The 21,664-nt window shown below is 36.0% G+C and overlaps 1 protein-coding gene across 10 annotated transcripts in view; it reads left to right on the top strand.

The window, feature by feature from the left end:
- The window catches only part of ANGPT1 (angiopoietin 1), a 356,334-nt gene that overhangs the window by 172,643 nt on the left and 162,027 nt on the right, over positions 1-21,664 (top strand). The window lies entirely within an intron of this gene.

Genomic DNA, 21,664 nt, shown 5'->3' with positions numbered 1-21,664 from the left:
GCCCATCAGAAAATTGAACTCAGAAAATTCCTCCTCACTTAATGCTTTGTAGACAAAACAGCAAGTGACCTCTAACTAGAATCTCTGTTTTTCTGAGGTAATTTATTTAGACAGTCAATATTTCTATACCTATATTTTCTACTAAAAAACAAAATCACTGACCAATTACCATATACTAATAATGTGCTACACACACACGCACACACACACACACAGCTTTATTTCTCAGAGGAGACCTATGCCTATGATGTACGAACTATTATTATCCCCATTTTACCAATGAGGGGACTGAGATTTTGAGAGTTAAAGGAAACTGAGGTCACACAGCTCATTAGTACAGAGATGAGTATTGAACCCAGGAAGTTTGAGTTAAGAGCCCAGGAGTTTTCACTTCTCACATTCTGCCTCTTCGAAGAATATATGATACCACAAGGTTCATCTAAGGGGAGCTCAAGACAAATAGACAATTTTGATACACCAAATAATAGCATACTGTATTAGTTTCATATTGCTGCTATAACAAAATACTTTAAAACTAGTCAAGATTTTAGCCAGTCTGGTTCCTTCTTGAGTCTCTAAGGTGATAATCCATTTTCTTGACTTTTTCAGCTTCTAGAGGCTACTTGCAATTCTTATCTTGCTTACTACTTTGTCTTATCACTCCAGCTTTTTGCTTCCATGGTTACATCTTTTCCTACTGATGCTGTGCTTCTTGCCTTCCTCCTCTTAGGTCCCTGTGATTATATTGGGCTCACCCTGAAAATCCAGGATAAAACACCACATCCCAAGATCTTTAATTACATTTTCAAAATTCAATTTACCATATAGGGTAACATAGGTCCTGAGGTTTAAGATGTGGACATCTTTGCAGGGGCCATTATTTAGCTTGCCACAAAGACTGATGCAATCTAGGGAAAATATTTAAGTTCTATATATATGGAAGGATGAATATACATGAGCTCTGCCCTCAAGGAGCACAAAGTCTAGTAGAAACTAAGGCATATCAATCTGAGGCATGTCAAAAATGATAGTATAATGGGTCAAGGTGCTAAAGAATGCACAGTGAGTACTTAACAATTAGCCTGAGGATATTACAGAGAAAAGCATATAGCATTCTTTGAAATACTCTCTGGACCTCATGCAAACCATCATCTCAAATTAATTTTCTATTGAGAAAATAGTAAACTGAATTTTACCTTATCACATTCATGACTTTTGTGAAATTCCCGAAACACTAAGTATTACCTTAAGAGCTAAAATGCCTTCAAGGATTTTTTTCAATATACAGAAATTAAAAATCTTAATTCTAAAGCAATCAAAAAAAGAAACACAAATTCTTTCAGTACATTCTAGAAGCAAGATTTTAACCCAAGGAATTAATTTATATGTATGTGACTGCCTAGCCTGTTATTTTAAATGAAAAATAATCCACATGCCAAATGGATTTTTTTTCTCAGAAATGACATGCAATCTAGTTATTGACTCAGGTGTGTAGTTTATTTTTTTGTTACCTCTTTATTGCTTTTACTTTTCTGTGGATCTTAATAAACCACTATATTGTCAGAGTGTTCTAAAACAAAAGATTTGTGAAGGTCTGCATTTCAAAAATAATATAATCTATAGAAAACTCCTTTACACTATAAAACAATGACTATCCTTTGACTATACTCTAGCAATTTTTCCCTTACCATGACAAAAGCAATCCAAAACCAACTAGTTGCTCGGAATCCAGCAGAGTTGATTCTTTTTGCCCTCTTGGAATTCAGCAATAGGCTTTCATACATTCTTCAAGCTCCCGTTGGCTTTGGGGAGAAAAGACAAATAATTAACCCTAAAGTAAGAAGCATTTCATTGCAGACTCTTCCTGCTGGGTTAACAAACATCTATAAGAAAGAGAGCTTCTTGGGAGTGTCTCACTCAGTGTTATTATTGATTAGTGACACCCATTCTCTTTGCAAAGCCTATGGGAACTTAAGATTCAAGGGGGGTTGATAATTAGAGATGAAGTTTTCAGTTGCTTTTTGGTCCAGATTTGTTAACTGAACTGTTAAGTGATGAGATGCTGATTAAAGAGCCTCCCTAGTAAGTCGTGGTTTCACTCATGGCAGTAACCATTTGTGCCTTATATGTGGCTTATTGTGCTCTTTCGTGCTTTAAATTATTCTTCCCCTGTTTTCTCTCATGGTCCTGTAAAAGTACCATAGCATCTCACAGCTTGAATTTGTAACGTATAGGCATCTATTAATTAGAGTAATAAATTGTCAGTTATCCTTAACTAACCTGGTTATCCACTTTCTAAAACAGCTTAAGTATTACAATTTGTTTTTTTTTGCCTTTTGTTTTGTTTTTTAATAACTCTAAGACCATGTAACATGACCTGATGTGAGTGATTTAAAATGGAAAAATTCTGTTATATCAGAATTTTTTTCCTGGCATATTTGGAAATGAATTCAGATTTTCAAAGTACATGAAAGGCAAAAAGAAAAGAAAGTACATGAAAGGCAAAAAAAAAAAAAAAAAGTACAGGAAAAGCAATATTGAATGAATAACTTTTCCTTAGCTTTACGTGAGGGTTTAAAGGGAGACGCTTAATAATATGATGAATACTTGTAAAATGCCTCTGAATGTGTTCAAAATTTTGCCAGCTTGATTAGAGAATAAGCTAAGAGGTCAAAATAACACAAATGATTCTTACAGGGGTTAAGTTATTACTGGTGACATGACTATTGTCAAACACTGTCAGAATGTGTGCCCTTGCTTAAAAATGCACCTAGCAGGTGTCTGTAATTGTCCTTGTTCAGTGTCAGCACTAGAAAAAGCAAAAAACAATTTTTAAAAAACCACTTCCAGTATCACTACAATAAAAAGGTCCATGAGAGACCTGAACTAGAAAAAAAACTATGATATCATTAAAAAAAGAGATGTGGAATGACCCAAGAAGAGCTGAAGATGGAATCTTGGGAAAAACCTATGTTTTCTCTGACACGTGATAATAGCACCATTTTGTTTGTTTTTGTTTTGACTGTTTTTTTAAATATAGGATATTACACTTAGCAAAGCCTCTTACTTCATTAAAAAGTCTCATGGCTTTTAATCCTGTTCCCCATATGGCAGGCTCTGGACCTTTTAAGTCCTTTGTAATCCCTCAAGGTGCCCTCACACACGGGCTAAATATATAGGAGACTTTCCATGCACACTAACTGAATTCATGTATGTTGAGATACAGTTAATAGATGGCCACATAAAAGATAAATGTCATCTGGGAAGGAAACCCATATACCATAATTTGTTATTTGTAGCTTGCAAGAAAATATTCCTGGTTCCTAAATATTGAGACCAGATATTTCATGGTAGTAAGTGGAGAAAGGCCACATGAAAAGAAACAAATGGAAAATATAGTCCTGCCTCGTCCTTGAAAATTCACCTACTGGACAAAGTTGACTCTCAGAATGTGACTTGTTGAATCGGCAATATGGGGATCTCTTTGCTTAGATCTATTTGCTGGGTAGACCTCTTTAGGCAGCTTAACCTTAATGCCCACCTTTTGCTTTTGTCTTCCCAATACCAGTGTCCTGTCTTGGGAACTGTATCTTTTTTATTTATTTTATTTTTTATTTTTTTAAGATTTTATTTATTTATTCATGAGAGACACATACAGAGAGAGGCAGAGAGACACAGGCAGAGGGAGAAGCAGGCTCCATGCAGGGAACCTGACGTGGGACTCGATCCCGGGACTCTAGGATCACACTGTGGACTGAAGGCAGGCGCCAAACTGCTGAGCCACCCAGGGATCCCTGCATCTTTTTTATATATGACATTAGGAATAATATCTCATCTCCTCTTGGCCCTCTTTTGGGAGATAATGCTGACTCCTCCACGTAGGAATTTGCCCTTACGATAGGCCATCCGTGGGCACAATACCAGCAGAGTCTAAAATTAGTCAATAGACACACAGTTTCAAAAATGCAGTAGCAGAGAGATCTTCATTGGTGATAACAATTATTCTAGAAAAATCTTAGCAAACAGAGAATCAAACAGAGAAATGTTGTGGACCAGGGGATGAGGAAAATAGAACACTGCAAATTGACCTAAGGACAGGACAGCCAGGTGTGACCATCCGTTCTGAGTAGACAGGAGTACCTTCAGGTTGGTGTGTACAAATGGAAGGAGGAAGAAGTGCTTCAGCAGATATTTGGTGTGGTGCAGAATGGATGTGGAGGTTCTGCAGACATTGATTTCTGCTTTACCAATGGCTCACAGCTGGCTCTCTGATGCTTGAATTGAGATCACAGTTTGATTGGGCAGGACATCTGGTGGGTACTTATAGTCTTACAAGATGCTGTAGGAGTTGTTAGAAGATCCTAAACCTTCCTGCTGTAGAAATTTCAAAGCGAAGTTCAACACTGGACCTTCCACAGACTGCTTCCCTGATCCCCTATTCCCCCAGAACACACACAAAAGTGCCCTTCACAATTCTAGGAACGAGGGTCAACCTTTTTTTTATTTATTTTTTATTTTTATTTTTTAGTTTTAACTGTATTATTAACTAAAGCAAGTTGGTTCTGACTGTAGTTATCAGGAATCACCATATTCAAGGTTTTGTTTTCTTTTGTTTTTGTGCACTAGGAAAAGAGAGTGGATGGGCAGCAGAGTTTGGACTCACATACCTTTTCCATATTAGAATTCTTGTATAAATTCTGTGAAAAGACCTTATTTCATTTTAATTTTTTATTTAAAAAAAATCATGGAGTCTCATTTTCATCTACTTAAAAATTTTTCCCTGGTTTTCCACCCCACTCTATCCAGGACCGTATTGGTGAAATTCTGATGACATAGCTACTATATGGAAAAAGTAGCATTTGTTATTCCTGTTAAGCTTCTTAATGTGTTAGGGTCTTGGTGTAAAAGAAAAAAGCCTTGCCATTTGCTATTATTCTGCTCCTTTTTTTCCCTCTCCTTTTTTGAGTGTTATGTTTATTTTAAAGATAAGGACAAAATACTGTGATTTGGTGAAATATTACCCAAATAGAAAGTATGTAAAAATTCTGGAAGCAGGCTTTGTATCCTGCCTGCTAGAAGTTTGGAGGCCAAGGAAGTAAAAAGGAAGAGTAGAGCAGAGACAGAAGGAAAACCACATAATAGGCACATTCTAGGATTATATGAAGAGGGATTCCCCAGCTTGCCACCCCCAAATCACCTTTTCTTCACATTTAAATAAGCTTTCTTTAATATGCTATTATTCCTTGACACCATAAGCAAAGAATTCACGTAACCTTTGCCCCACCCACTTCCATTGCTCTAGAAAGCTAATTAACCATCCTATGAGTGCTTACCTCTGTGAGAAAGTTTTCCCAGTAACAGAGTTGCCCTTTCTCTCTTTATTGTCCCACTGTACTTTAGACACATATGCCACTGGAGGCAGATTTATCTTGAAGCTAGTGAAGCCTGAGCTTCAGGGCCCCTCATGTGCACCTGCCTCTATCCTAGGAATTGCTGGATGTTGTAGAGAATTCTATATGGGAAGGGAAGCCAGTTTGCAACTAGGGAGCAATTCTCTGTAAGAAATGTCTGGTAAATTATCAAAGAGGTAACCCTCCAAGGAGCCAGTAACTTGTATTTTCCATTCTCCTTTGAAATAATCTATTTTTCCCTGATTGTGCATTTATAATTTAATATTTTTTTTTGTTTTTGTTTTTGTTTTTTCTAAGAGAACTCCCAAATTGTATAAGTTTCAGGCTCCACAAAACGTGGAACCACTCCTGGTACCTGTATAGTGAGCACTTTTTATTGTGATTTGGAGAAACTTGATCCAAGTTTATTTTGAAAAGATACCCAGATTGTTTCTAGGATCAGTGATAGAAACCAACTCTTGGCATCTTATGGACAAAAGCATGGGATTGATTTCATCTCTTTTTGCCCTGGCTTTATTATTCACATACTAGGAAAATAACCGTAACTCTCATTCACATCCTTCCAGATCCAAAGGGCAGGCAACCTTAGTTGGGATAATCCATGATAGACCTCTGATACTCAGTTTGAGACTGATGTGTACAGGAATTTAGTTCTGTGACTGGTAGACTTCAACAAAAGAGACTGGGAGGGCTAATGGAGATAAAGGTTCTAAGGGAGCAATGTGATATTATCTACAAAAGCAAGTAAAACATCCAGTAAATTACTTCTACGTGGAATTGAATTTCTTTCATGTGTGTCTCTTCTATAAAACTATGGGATCTGCAATAGGGATAACCTTTCCCATTTTATCTCATTATCCTCAGTGCCTTCTGTATGTATTATCCAAAGTTGTCTGAGTAAACTAATAAATCAGCAAATATAGAAAAAAATCAAGATTATATCCTCCTATAATAGATGTAGCCACTATATTGTTAAGTGAGCCTGAATTCCGTACTAGGAATCAGATACCAAACAATATTCCTCTAATGTGATTTCTCAATGCATGAACATTTTTTTAAATGGTCTTTCTAATGTGTCAGAGATATTTTATTTTAATATATGACCAATATGAGAATTATTATGGCTTAATTTTCTTAAGTTCTTCACAGGGTTCTAAGAAATATTATGATTCTAAATAAAATAATTAATCCCTTAGTGGTCATCATGATATTCATGCATAACCAAGAATGTACACAGAATATTATTTTACTGGATGGCTGTGAATGGCTGCCCAGTGTTTTTGAGCTGTGGTTTGCATTGAATTCTCCCTAGGGATGCATTATACTTTGGTCCTGTGCAGTCTCAGGAGGGGAATAATGTGGCCATCACATTCAATTTTTTCTTTGAAATTGACCAAAGAAGGCTTTTATCAGCTAATCAGATTACTGAAGAAATAGCCCCTTAGTTGTCCTTCTTGGAACTATGTTGTTATAAAATTTGCATTCATATTACAATTGAGGACTCCTGAGTGAGGTTATCTGAGAAGTTCCATGTGCTTAAATTTCAGTAGTCTAAATCTGATGAACTTCTAAAGTTATTTTGTTAGTTTAATAAAATTTTGCCATTTTTTCTGCCTCTGAAAGAGATTTTTACTATATAAAATCCCTAAGGAATCCATTCAATTTGTAGGTGTTGACTTGGCTCAAATGCATATACCTCATTCAGATCTATCATATTGAACAGTTAACCGAGATTATAGATAACCATTATCTTGTTGGGGTTTCATTTAGACTCTTTTTTAAACAACTTAAACCGAGGAAAACGTACTAAAACCATTTTCCTCTACCTCTACCATCTAGATTAGGAGCTAAGGTACAATGAAAGAATGGTTACAAATATATTATTAAAGACTGACATTTATTGAGCATTTCCTATATGCCAGGTAATGTTACATTTATGTCTCAGGTTAGATTCCGTGGAAATAGTCACTGGAAGATTTTTGTGCATATTTTGGGGCCTAGCTCTCAGGAACAATACCTGCAGGGGAGATAGGGCAGCAGACCTCAGCAAAGGGAGAAGTTAAACGGTGTTGCAATTGAAACAGTGACCTTAGCTGATCCCACAAGAGTCTCTGAAGCTGGCATGGCTTTTTGAGGCTCAAATCTTTGTACCCCCACATCAACCAGGTTATTCAATGAAGAAGAGGCATCTTATGCAAGACAACTCCCTTCTATGAAGGGGGCAGTTCACAATGGGGTACAGCTAAAAACCATCAACAGCCACACCTGGAGGATTGAAGACACATTTCATATCCACTGTAATGTAATATCTCACTTCATTAGCATTGTCCTGATAAAGATTTCCCACTGGCTTGTAGCAGGGGACAGGAGGCAGCTGGCTACATTTGTAATCTTTGTCAATTTCCATGGTGTAAATACTTCCACCATGGCCAGTTTCAAGTTATCAATGTGATGATAGCCAACACAGGCTCGAGAATAGGAGTGTATGAGTAGGCTCCAGAACATCCACTTTAAGCATTGTAAAGCCTTTGGTAAAAATAATATTATTATTTCCCTTTGTAAAATGGAGAGCATATGAGAAATGCAAGGCTCAATTCTTCTATATACATAGAGCCTACAAGCTTCCCTGCAAAAGTATTTACTGTAGAATTTTTCATCATGACATTTAGAACTGCCTGCACATATTCAGTTTCTTAAGTATGTATCTTGAATGAAACCATGCTTAAAAATTTTCCAAGTAATATCTAAGTGCTGATTTGAGGAGTTAATTTAGCCATTTCTTTGAGTTAAATAAAAAGTCTAAATTAGACTAAGGAAATTACAGATGTAAAATTTATGTCATAAAGTCCAAGTATTTCATATTCCAAGTGTAACACTTAGAGATTTCTGAATGTTTGCAAAAAAGCAAGTGCAGGTAATCATGTTAAAAACTTTTATAAGAAGCTCCTGGAAGACATTCTAGAGTGATGAATCAAGATTTCTGAGGTCTGACCAAGAAAACAAGAGCACTATGAGCTATTCTCTGAAGTTAGCCATAATAGGTTTAATGGTTCCTGGAAACATGTCTATTCTTTCATGCAAGGTTATCTTTAAAAATCTGAAGTTGGTTTTTAGGGCAATGAAAACATTTTGTATGATACTGTAATGATAGATACATGTCATTATACATTTGTTCAAGCTTATGTAAATACCAAGAGAGAACTGGAATGTAAACTGTGGACTTTGGGTGATGATGATGTGTCAATACATGTCTATCAATTGAAACAGATATACCATTCTGCTGGGCGATATGAGGGAGGTTATGAATGTGTAGGGGTAGAGGGATAGGGGATCCATGGGAAATCTCTATACTTACTTTTTTATTTTGCTGTGAACCTAAAACTGTTCTCTAAAATAAAATATTTGAAGGGAAAAAAAAAGCTATTTTATGTACATTATGAAGCAACTATGATGTAGTATAATGAGAGAGCCTGACTTTTATAGAAAAAGAGATTCCGTTTGGAATTATAACTGTATGTCCTTGGGCAAATGCTCAAATTCTCCAGTCCCCAGTTTTCCCATCTGTATAAGAGAAAGTAATACCTCTCTTGCAGGTTGTTGACAAGTTTAAATGAGGCACATCAGATTGCCTGTCATACAAGGGCATAATAAATTATAACTGTTGGAATTAATGTTGGATGTTCAGTGTTTGGAACTAAATATGAAGTTTTCAGTAGACCAAAGTAGTTGTTTTGTTTCTTGGAATTACTCTTATAAACTAGAATAAGTTATTTTCATTTGTAGTAGGGGATATTAGTAAACTCAGAGAGTATGTATATGCTTGTTCCCTACAGAATGACTCTAAAAGAATGAATTTTAATAGGTGTTTAACATGGAACTCATTAAAATTCTATAGCAGTGGTCCACAAATGGAACACAAACAATGAATGGAAGCCAGTACAAATAAGAATGTCCCAGAGAAAAATCAGATGGCTGGGATAAAATATATGAATTATCAAGTCTATGGACAATGTATAGAAAGCTGTTTCAACCATTTTCAATGCAAACACTCAAATTATAATAATAAAGCTTCAATTTCTCACTTTCTATTTCTCACTTGCTTACTGAAACTAACCTCCTTCCTATCTAAAATGATCCAATATGCAGTATTGTGTTCCTTGTGAAACCCTGAGCTGCAGATACACTCCATTCACTGGGAGATCTCATTAAGCAAACAATTCAAAGAGCAGCTTTGCTATTGTACCACGCCTGATATTGACAGATGCTAACCTTACCAGCAAGACTCCTGTTTTGCACACCCATGATGGGGAAGGAGGTTTTCTTTCCTTTTCGTAGCCCAAGAGAGGATTGACAGAGACACCAAAGTCACATTTCTCTTATTCCTCAACATGGCTTTAGGATACTTGTAAGTGGTACAGAAAAAGTGAGACTTCACTGTCTGTTTCTTTTCTTTACTCCGATTTTACTTTGTTTTGGCTGGTATCTTGAGTCATACTTTATATCCTCTCAAAAGGCCACAGGACATTTTTATTAGACTTGAAGAGAAATGTTACTTAGCTTTCTTTTATTGGCAGATTTCCATGCAAACTGTGACTAATACTGCTTCCATTGTTGTTTGACAAGAGAAGAAAAGACAATTTTTTGCTCACAATGAGAAATGCTGGCAGCTACAGATAAATAAAGGATATGCTCTTTACCTTTCCATGCATTTATAAGGTTCTTGATTTACAATAGAAAAATTTTAAAAATTATATCCAATAATATGGAACATTATATTGTCCCTGTCAAAATAAAATAAAATATTGTCCTGCTGTTTCTATAAGAACTAACAAAATTTAAGTGTCAGAATTTATGACTATCTAGAAAAATTCCAAGTGGAAGAAATATTCTGGTGGGATATAAAGAATTAAACATTCAAAGATTATGTTTACACATGTTCTGATTTATGTATTAATAAGTATAAATGTTAGGAGGAATATTAATGAATAAATATAATTTCCATATTAGATCTGTTCTCTTTTTAATTAAATTAAATTTATTTATTTGAGAGAAAAGAGCACAGGCAAGGAAGGAACAGAGGGAGAGGGAGAAGCAGATTCTCCCTAATTAGGGACCCCGACGTGGGGCTTGATCCCAGAACTCTGAGATCATGACCTGAGCCGAAAACAGACACTTAACTGATTGAACCACCCAGATGCCCCTAGATCTTCTTTCAATGACTGGTTCTCTGGGGATTTGTTACATATCTATATATTTTTACATTGATGGGCATATTCCCAGAGCTAAAAAGTATTAGGAAAATAAAAATTTAAATTTTGAACTACTTGTGTGTTCTTAAATAATAAAAGGACTTTTTTATTTTCTTAAGATTTTATTTATTTATTCATGAGATACACACAGAGAGAGGCAGAAACACAGGCAGAGGGAGAAGCGGGCTCCCTGGGGAGCCCAATGTGGGACTCCATTCCCATCCTGGGACTCCAGGATCATGCCCTGAGCCGAAGGCAGACGCTCAACCGCTGAACCACCCAGGCATCCCTGAAAGGACATTTCTAAACCAAATATCTTGTGATTCATTCTCCATGGGCCATGTATGAATGAATGATGATCTAAATGACAGATTGATAACAAAAGTTTTGGGCCAATTCCCAGTTCCTCCAGAGGAAGGAGGAGTTTTATGCATCTGAGAGGGTGTGAAACCTGAGGCTTTTCTTCTCCACGTGATGGTACCACTACTTTAACAATGTGCTCTACCCAGTTTATGAATGGGAAGTCGAGTAAACGGAGGAGACACTAATGACTAACAGTGAACCTGTGATGTTTGCTTGGACAGAGGCAAGGCAATCATAGTATTAAAGCTTACTGATTTCTTCCCCAAATGAAACATTGGCAACCTGCTTCCTTCCATGCTTTCTTGCTTCTTTCCTTTTATTGTCCTTATCAAGCTATTTAACCATTGATTCATTAAGAAATTGTGGGCTATGCCATTTATAGTTCATGACTAATTCTGCCAGGGATTAAAAAACATTTTTGTACATTTGGACTGGGGCTAAGGAAAGCCCAGGTGTTTTTCTTTTACTGCTGGTCAGAGGCATTAGTCCAATGTTAGCAATCACAGAAAAAAAAATCTCTTTTTTATTTGTGAATAATTATAGGCAATTTCAGATGGCAAATCAGGTGAATAATTGCTTATGAAATAAACTACTAGGAGCCTTGAGCAATAATCAGTATGCAGAACTGATTAAGGTATGCATTCTGTGAAATCTTTGTGGTTAATGGCATTTGGAATATGAATCAAACAATCCCAAGTTGAAATTTTGGCTCCATTTTATCCTGCCTAAGCCTAAGATTCTTCATCTGTAAAATGGGTGCATCTTAGCTTATAAGGTTATTACAGAGAATAAATGTTGTCATACATGTAAAGCACTTGGTATAGTGATTGACACAGAATAGAAGTAGAATCCATGACATATTTATAATGGCAACTATGAAGCATTTCCTCCTGAAACTTCTGAAATTAATTAAATCTTGATATTTGATCTTTTCCACTCCCAAAGAAAGGCTTGAAATAACCCTAAAATTCATTTGTGTGGAAGTTTTCTTCCAGGGTCAATTTGCATATTTTCTCTCTCCCTCTATCTCTCTTCATTTGCATGTATAGCAGAATGAGGGGAGTTGTGATTGATTTTAGACCTAGAAAATATATTAGTAATAAATGTATGAACTAGTTCTTGGCTTACAATACTTACCAATCCTTCCACATCAGAAGAGAAGAGCTATGTATTTGCCTTTTGTACAAAGAATTGAATACATCAAGTAATTCCAGAAGTGGTTTTACAACTTTGAATAGAAACAAAGCTCTACTAATTCAGGAACTCTGAAGGAAGAGCTAGACCGCCAAAGAAAAGGCTTCATGTTTGGTAGAGTCCAATATTTTTCCCTGCCTGGTCTCAGCTTACTGTCATTATGTGAACAAAATGTAAGCTTTTAGACTAGATCCAAAGTTCCTATTTTGCATGAGCCACATGTCATTTCTCCAATGTTGTATACATATGAACTGCAATTTTACTTACACCTTCAAAAGCCATTAGTTTTCTAAATTTTATTATCATTCCTACTGAATTTTTCAAGTAGTTTTGTCATGTATCAGTTAATATTGCACCATATTTGTATTATTTTCTTCATGTAACTGAATAGAGAAGCATGGAAATTACCACTTCAGATTTTAGCTCAGTGTGTCATCAAATCCATTGGTTCATCCCAGGCCAATACCGAAGTCAGTCGAATGTCATGTAATTACTAAGCAACCTGGTATCATCACAAACAAGAGAACACAGACACTCATGCCCATTTTTTTAGTTCTTTCATCAGATTTTGTTGATGTTGTCTAAAGAAAAGCAGCTGTAATTCTTTTAGCTTAAAAAGCTTACATTATGCTCAGCTAAATATAGGTGTCATGGAAAGTGATAAAATTGAGGAAAGGGTTGTCTAGAGAAGATAAATCACTATTTTCCATCAGATTTGATTTAATAATCCTTGCTGTGTATTTTGCTTTATGTTCTGTGCCTTTTAAAAAAAGTCTAAACCTTCTTTCTTATATCAAAAACAAGTATCTGCTTCATTCACATCTCACATAAAAAGGAAAAATGTAGGGGTGCCTGCCTGGCTCAGTCAGTAGAGCATGTGACTCTTGATCTCGGGGTTGTAAGTTCCAGCCCCATATTGGGCATGGAGATTAATTAAAAATAACCCCCCCCCAAAAAAAAAAGTGTATTGTGGTGTCTCAGTCTCTTCAAGATGCTCTGAAGTTGTAATTTCTAGTAAATGATCTGAGGCCAGAAGGTAAATGTTATAGAGGGGTAAACATCTACATGCCAGTTTGCAGAGATAGAACTCTTCTATTCACCTTGTTTGATGTATTTATCATTTTTACAAGACTCTAGGGAAAACTCTGTCTACCCTCCCTCACCCCACCCTACCAAGGCCCTCCTTTCCTACTATAGAATTACACAATTTTAAAATGCTGCTGTTGTTTAAATAGTTTCTGTTTAAGGGAATCCCTGGGTGGCTCAGTGGTTTAGTGCCTGCCTTCAGCCCAGGGCATGATCCTGGAGTCCCAGGATCGAGTCCCACATCAGGCTTCCTGCATGGAGCCTGCTTCTCCCTCTGCCTCTCTCTCTCTCTTTCTCTCTCTCTCTGTGTCTTTCATAAATAAATAAATAACATCTTTTAAAAAAAATAGCTTCTGTTTAAGTAGGTTCGGGATTGAAAACCCCTGATCAAATTCATAGTCACAGAACATTTCTGTTCCATCTCCTAACTTTTCTTTTTTAGTTGAACAGAGAGAATAACATGCCCTTCAGATATTTCTTGGTCAGACTTCCCCTGAATGAATTTGCAGCTTTTCTTTGATGAGATAAGATGTACTCTGGTTGCCAGCAGCCCCCTTTATCTTAGTTATTCCTAGAATATTCACGATCCATTTGAGGAAATGTAACATTTAAATGCGGACAGATACTAAATTCTCTTCCCAGGAGTGGAAATGATGAGGATTAGAAAATAATGATCTGGAGAAGGTTCTAGATTGAAGAACACTTGAATTAGAATGCTGAACTTGGAAGCCATCTTTCCAAAGAGAAGAAATTTTGGCAAAGGCAAATACTGCCCTTTTTTCACTTGTCTCATTTCTATATAAATCACCAGGATGCTCCTGGTGTTGTAGCATGTGATTAACAATGGCCATGGCCTCTAAATCCTTTCTATCCATTCTGCCTGACACCCTGATGCCAGATTATCCTCCCTAAGGTCCAGATCTGTCATGACTCCCTCTTCAGAAAAATCTATAAAGGCTACCTCATGATTATAAATTAAGTAACTTTCCTCACTCCCTCATCAGTGCCCTTCACATGTATGGTAACGACTCATCTGTCCATACTGTCTTCACTTTGCTCCTACTCATACTATATGGGCCAAGCACCTGACAACTTATTATATCTTAAACAGAGCCCTTATTTCCCCATGTCACAGAACATTCCTAAAGCTCTTCTTTCTGTGTTTACCTACCATTCGAGATATTTTTCAAATTCCTCCTTCATCTTATGAGCTTTCTTATTTATTCTAAAAGGTGATCTTTCTCTCATTTAGCTTTTCATTGTGACATGGTCATAGGGATATTGAGTCAGAATTCTTGTATTTTCTAGTTATACTCCTTCCCATCCTGAACTATTAACTCTTTAAAAATGGGGATTATGAGATCCCTGGGTGGCTCAGCGGTTTAGCACCTGCCTTTGGCCCGGGGCGTGATCCTGGAGTCCTGGTATCGAGTCCCGCATCGGGCTCCCTGCGTGGAGCCTGCTTCTCTGCCTCTCTCTCTCCCTGTTTCTCATGAATAAATAAATAAAATGCTAAAAAAAATAAAAATGGCGATTATATCTTATTTATCTCCCTCGTGGTTAGAACATGGTTGTACACAATTGTAAAATAGCTTTATCATGATTACATTGAATGAGAGAACCCACTGTGGTTACTTAGTACTGTGTATATGGATGGGCTGGCTTCAATGAAGCTTGAAAGGAGTTTGATGTGTTAAAATAGGCTAGATTATTGATGCTATGTAACATGGGAGCAGACCAGGTTTTTGTTTTTTTTTCCATTATCTATAAAGGTCTAAGTCATGACCCTTTACTGGATCACCTTCACTTTATCAGTGATATACTCTATTGCTTCCATTGAGAAAGATTTTAACTCTCTGGTTAAAGCAAAGCATGGACATTTTCAGACTTAAGTTATATCATGCAACAAGACACACAAGATATTTGATACCCATTTGAGTGGTGTTTTAATGGATAAGGTAAACCTTTTCTTGGCAACGGAAAAAAAACCTTAATAAACTCGCACACTTGATCTGATTTACAAACTTCTATGATGGGAAATTTGAGTATGGTCTTTGAAAGGTTTCAAGTTCATTTTATAAAATTATCAATGGTTTTCCCTCAGACTGGAATGCCACTAAAAGAAATCTTAGTTGACTCTAAACACAAGCCTAGATAGTGTTAGACATTATTGTGTTCTTTCATTCCAAGTCATTCAAAAAAAAAAAAATAGTCTTGTTCTGAGAAAACCCTTTCACTTAGACATAACCCTTCCTGTAGGACATGTCCATGTACACTTTACCCTATAATCATGGTAAACAGTATCACAGACAAGGAACTAATTTTAGTTCTACTGCTTTTGTAGTACTAAAGATGTCTTTAAATTATGCTAGTTCAGAATGATGAACCCACATTCCTTATCAAGGCGGTGAAAACTAGATTTGGCAATCCTGTGGTTTAGCAACCACTCAGAAGTTATAAGCAGTGCATTTTAGGTCTGCATTCTATGATTAGGGTATTCAAAGAACTTTGTAATATGAACTATAACCAGTTTGATAAAATTTAAAGCACGGCAGCTCTGTGGAAGATTATTATCATACCCTTTCCTTTCTTCAAACGTCCTCTCATATCCAGTGGCTATTCATAGACTTCTCTTCTTTTAGCAGACAAATAGGGTAGCCAAAAACTTGTAAAGATTTAAGTTTATATTTGCAGTTGTATTCTACTTCATTTGCAATTTAGTGGTCAGATAGGCACTAAGGGTGGGAAGCATTGTATGTCATCTCAGAGGTCAGTGTTAAATTGATCCTATGGTTGCCTTATTTGAATGAGACTGCTAGTTTTCTATCCCAGTAACTCACTTTCTCTGAATTACAATTTACGATTTCTTTAAAAAAAAAATTTACAATTTCTGTGAATTACAATTTTTCTTTCTTGCTGAACTCCTAGCTGCCCTATAAGAAAATACAAAACGAAGGTAAAAAATTACATCTTTCAAAAAAAAAAATTACATCTTTCAAATCTCTTTTTCAGACAAGCCAAGCCATGCAGCTAAATTCTGATGAATGGGAAACTAGCAAGGAACATGATATAGCAGCTTCTGGGATTGTTTTTAGACTGTAGACTTGTGCTTTCTGTTTTTAATTGCCTTCCTCCTCCATCTTATTCCTCAAAATTTATATGTGATAGCTCAAGTTCTAGGACCATGAAAAAAGAGGGTTCTATAAAAGGATGACCAGGCAGAAAACTGGAAACTATCTGGGTTCTTAAGACTTTGTTTTGCAGAGCTTCCTTTACTGATCTAAGCAGCTGTGTCTGGACTTTTAGCAAGAGAAATAATGTTCATTGTTGTTTATGCCCTTATTATTTTTGGACTCTGTTATCTTTAATCATACTGAGGTCCTACAGAGCAGTATGGCACTTAGTGAAGAACTAATCACAGAATAGAGAAGCTTAAAGATGGGAAGGATCTCAGTACTTATCTGACAGATAAGTCAGACTTATCATTTTATTCCCATCACCTAGAACAGTGCCTGGAATAATCGGTATAAAGATATTGAATGAATACATTTCCGAACAGTTTGCAAACAATAACTTTATCTTACCCTATTCAAGAGTTCTACTTCTTATTTCTGTTTTGCATCTTACTTTGTGGGCAGAATATCTAAGCCAGTGTGCATTTTGGTTTTCATTTCCTGTTTATAAAACAAGGTTTCTAGAACATTCTCCTTTTGAAGAGAGTGTTAATGCTTGAGTTGAATGTTTTCCTAAATGCTGATACGCTTTTGTAATCTTTACATGATTGTGTTAGATTTTTCAAGTTCAAAGGTTTGCTGTAATTCTGTTGATAATCAATACTTCATTTTAGTTATATCCATTTATGAGCTGAAAATTTTCCATTCTTAAAGTACCCATCCAATATATATTTTATATATAATTGGGAAATAAATTACTTTTGAATCAATAAGAGTAAGTTCTTATTGTCTCATATATCACTTATTATTCATAGTCTGAAAATATTTAAATTAAAAAGACAATCTAAAAAATGTTTTGACACAGAGATTAACAAAGAAAATTGTTCAAAAAAGCTAGCAGTTCTTTTAGAAAATTGCCTTTAATGCAGGTACCTGAAATCCAAGTAAAACAGTAACTTTCCAAAGAAATAATTCATCAGTGAATTCATCTCTGTGGTTCATTAAATAATGTGTATGGTTAATTAAAATCTGTGGTTCAACACTAAATGCTAATAGGAGCAATTAAAATATTGAAAGAGGTTTTATTTGACTGTTCTAGTTATTTTGAGAGTTTATATCCCTAGAGGTATAAAGAAAAGAATTAAAAGTTGTTAGTCACAGCTTCTCAGTTATGAGAATTTAAAGAAGCCTTGATGAAGATCAGCTTTTGACACAATTATAAATTATTTGTGACACAGTGATATCACATTACACCTCAGAGTAAATTCATAATCATTTATACATTAATTTATATAACCTATAAAAATTGGAAAGTGAAAAATCAAATAAAGAATTTCTGAAACTGATTGATGGTTTAAAATGTGGATTTTAATTTCATTTAATTTTAAATTCATTTAATTTTTTTTTAGAGATTTTTACTTATTTATTCATGAGAGACACAGAGAGAGAGGCAGAGACATAGGCAGAGGGAGAAGCAGGGTCCCCAAGGGAAGCCGATGCAGGATTTGATCCTAGGACCCCAGGGATCATGCCCTGAGCCAATGGAAGACCCTCAACCATTGAGCCACCCAGGCGCCTGATTTTATTATGATCTAAAATGTATGTCTTGGGCAGCCCGGTGGCCCAGCTTTTAGTGCCGCCATCAGCACAGGGCCTGATTCTGGAGACCTGGGATTGAGTCCCACATTGGGCTCCCTGCAATGGGGCCTGCTTCTCCCTCTGCCTGTGTCTCTGACTCTCTCTCTTTGTGTCTCTCATGAATAAATAAAATCTTTAAAAAAAATTAAAAAAATAAAATGTGTATCTCTTCCCCAATATATTCTCATTCATAATTTATGCATGAATTTTTGTTATTAATTTACTGAGAATATCATCATGAGTGAGAGCTTCTGTTACCCAACAGTTATCAGATAGAATGGCTTAAAACTGATTTCTGTAAAACAGAATTCTTTCTTTACATTATTTCCATAAATTTATTATCACATATCTTATCTATGTATTTGGTAAATTCATTTAGCACTTTCTTGCATATTGCAACTAACACTCCTAAAGAGTGCGCTTCCATCACCATTGTCTATAACCAGGTATTTTGCTATTACGAAGATTGAGATTTTTCTTTAGTCATGAGAGAGAAATCTTGTTTAAAAATTTTGCAGCAAAATGTTATCATAGCCATGGCTACCTCACAATCTATTTGTAGGAGAGCCTTGGCAAAAAGTTTGGTTAGACTCCTGTAATGTTTAAAAAACAAAAAAACTGTCTAGTCAGTTGATTTTTCCTTTGCCTTTAATCTACAACACAAATGCCTGAGCTCTCTCACCCTGTTCCAAAGGTGGTAACCTCAACCTGTCTCCTGTTTAATTTTTATCAGAAGATTGATTGAAAGAAACAGTGTGAATAGGAAATCATTGTAAGGACATGTAGTCCATCATTTCTTTAGTCTGTTTTTTAATCTGAATTTTAATCTGCTCTTTAGTCTGAATCAAAATGGACTCCCAGAAGCTTTGTAATTGGATTCCATTGCTCTGGGGGCCCTATTGACTTCTTCCCACTGGATCCTGAAGAATTGGCTCCATTGAATATTCTCCTTTTAGGGTCTATTGAGGGTTCTCAACAGAGCAATTAATGCTTTTAAAGATATTATCATAAACCGTACACCCATGTATCAAGGCTGTTTTGAACATCCTGATTGGATGAAACATTTTTTTTTAAGGTAATTCAAATGAGTTGATTTTTTTTTTAACAAATTTATATAGGAAAAAAAAAATCCCCACTCACAACCTATACCTTATAGTCACCCTGTCCAGTATGCAGGAAGCCACAGGAGGAGCTGGCAGGGGCAGCTGTGCTCTGCAGTAGTAACTTCTGCTCATGGATGATGTGGGGTGTGGAAAAATCTTGAGTTCCCTTTGTTCTCCAGCATATCTTATACAAAATATTACATTTTTAAAACATATTTACAGAGTTTGCACATAATTCAACTTGACCATTATTTTTAATTCAGGTGCCATAATTTCAACTTGACCATTATTTTTTTCTGAATTAAGTTTCACTACCAAACCTGCTTATCCTCCTGTGTTCCTTTCCCAATAATTGAAGTGACTGTGCATCTCACCACATCTGGTCAATCCCATTCATGACTATTCTACCTGCAAGATATGTCAAAAACTCATCCAGCTTTCACAAGACTCACTACCCTGACTTAGTATTACTGATAATTTTCCTTTTTCCATAGGTTCCAGAATGGCTCACCAAGGCATTGTCATCAATGCTGTCTTTATTTAAAAATTTTTCTTGGGCAGCCCGGGTGGCTCAGCGGTTTAGCACCGCCTTCAGCCCAGGGCCTGATCCTGGAGACCCAGGATCAAGTCCCACCTTGGGCTCCCTGCATGGAGCCTGCTTCTCCCTCTGCCTGTGCGTCTATCTTTCTCTCCCTCTCATTAATAAATAAATAAAATCTTAAAAAAAATTTTTTTTCTTTATTCATGATACTTTGTTCGTCATGGATTTTTAAAAATTATTTTTGATTTAAAAGTATTTTGTTAAAATAGGTTCACATTAATATTAGCATAATATTTAATAACAATGTTATAATTAGCATTTAATATTTTATTAAATGTTATTTATCTTGATTCCTGAGGCAAATACCTTACTCACTTCACTCTAGTCCCAACCATGTTCCACAGACCCCCTTGGTTTTGTTTTACTTTTACCTGAGTCAGTAACAAAACAGTTACAAAAGGATTAGAGGAGCAGAAGTAGGGAAAGCAGAGGGATGAGGACTTTGCCTTCCAGTCTGAAGTTGTTCCGAGGGGGGCAAGGAAGAAGACTAAATGCTAAGTCAGATTTAAAATTTCAATAATTACCTTGAACTGATCACTCAATATCTAGATTAAAACTGTATTTGCAGTTTAAAGTCACCGCAGGCTGAATAACCTAAGTAAATGGAATAGCCATTTGCTGTGTCATCCAGGCTGACTAAACTTTCCTTCTTCAACTAAATAAAGAGAAAGAATGAAACAAAAATACTATGTTCTTAGTTATGTCACAAGCCAAGCTTATTTTACATATTGGCCACATCTATTTATCTGATTGTGGTCTCTTTAACTAATTTGTTTACTGCTTTATCCATAGAACTTAGAACAGCTCCTGATGCATAGTAGGAACTTAATATTTTGACTTCCATTTATTCATTCATTCGATAAATATTTATAAGAATCTGCTATGAGCATCCACTTTTCCATCTGCTAGGAGCAGAGAGTGAATAAGGCAGGCAAACCTCAGAGAGGCCTTCTGTTATTCTTAGGCGGGGTGAGGTTATAATCTCATAGTATCTGATGACAATACTCACCATAGTTTTTGTAATGACCTCTTTTAAGTGTGTCTTCCATAAGTTTCATGAAGGCAAGGAAAACACTTTGTTTATCATCTCTAGCACCTTGTAACCTGGCATATGGAATATGGTCAATAAAGAAATAAATGAATTAACCACAATTCTCAATATTTCATCTATGAAGATTTACCTGAGTAAATTCTTTTACATTTACTTATCAGAGTCAATGTTGTTTGTTCTGAGGAACTGTTTTCTGAATGTTGATTGCCTACCCTGAATCCTTTGTTTCTTCCTAATAGAATTTTGGTTTTGTTCAGGAATCCATCCACCTTCCCTTACAAACCCCCCCAGATTAAAGGGAAGCTGACCCCTTTTCTGTTACCAGGAATTTGACCCAGTTAGTCCTGATGAGAGTATTTTTTCCTCCCCCCAAGTTTTATTGAAATATGAATCTAATGAAAAATTTTCTGATCTTCATGGTTGGTGTAGGTATGGCCATGCCATTTAAGTTAGTTTAGTCTAAGATGATGTTTTCCAAGAGCTTTTGGGAAAATTTCTGGGAAAAGAGGCCCTTTCTCTTACAGCAGTGTTTCTCAGCTGTGGGAGATTTTGCCTCCCAAAAGATGTTTGACCATGTTGCTGATTGTTATGGTGTGGGGATGCTACTGGCATGTAGTGGGTAGAGATCAAGGATGATACTAGGCATCCTACAAAGCACAGGACAGCACAAGAATTATTTGACCCAAAATGTCATGTTTCAATAATTTCAATGTAGGGAAACTCTGATCTAGCATATGCAAAGAAGCACGTAGTCCTCTCCAGTGGTGCTTACTACCAGACAGCCACAGGAAAACT

This window comes from Canis aureus, chromosome 14, assembly GCF_053574225.1.
Source record: "Canis aureus isolate CA01 chromosome 14, VMU_Caureus_v.1.0, whole genome shotgun sequence".
NCBI lineage: Eukaryota > Metazoa > Chordata > Mammalia > Carnivora > Canidae > Canis > Canis aureus.
This window is presented reverse-complemented; position numbering and strand designations above follow the sequence as displayed.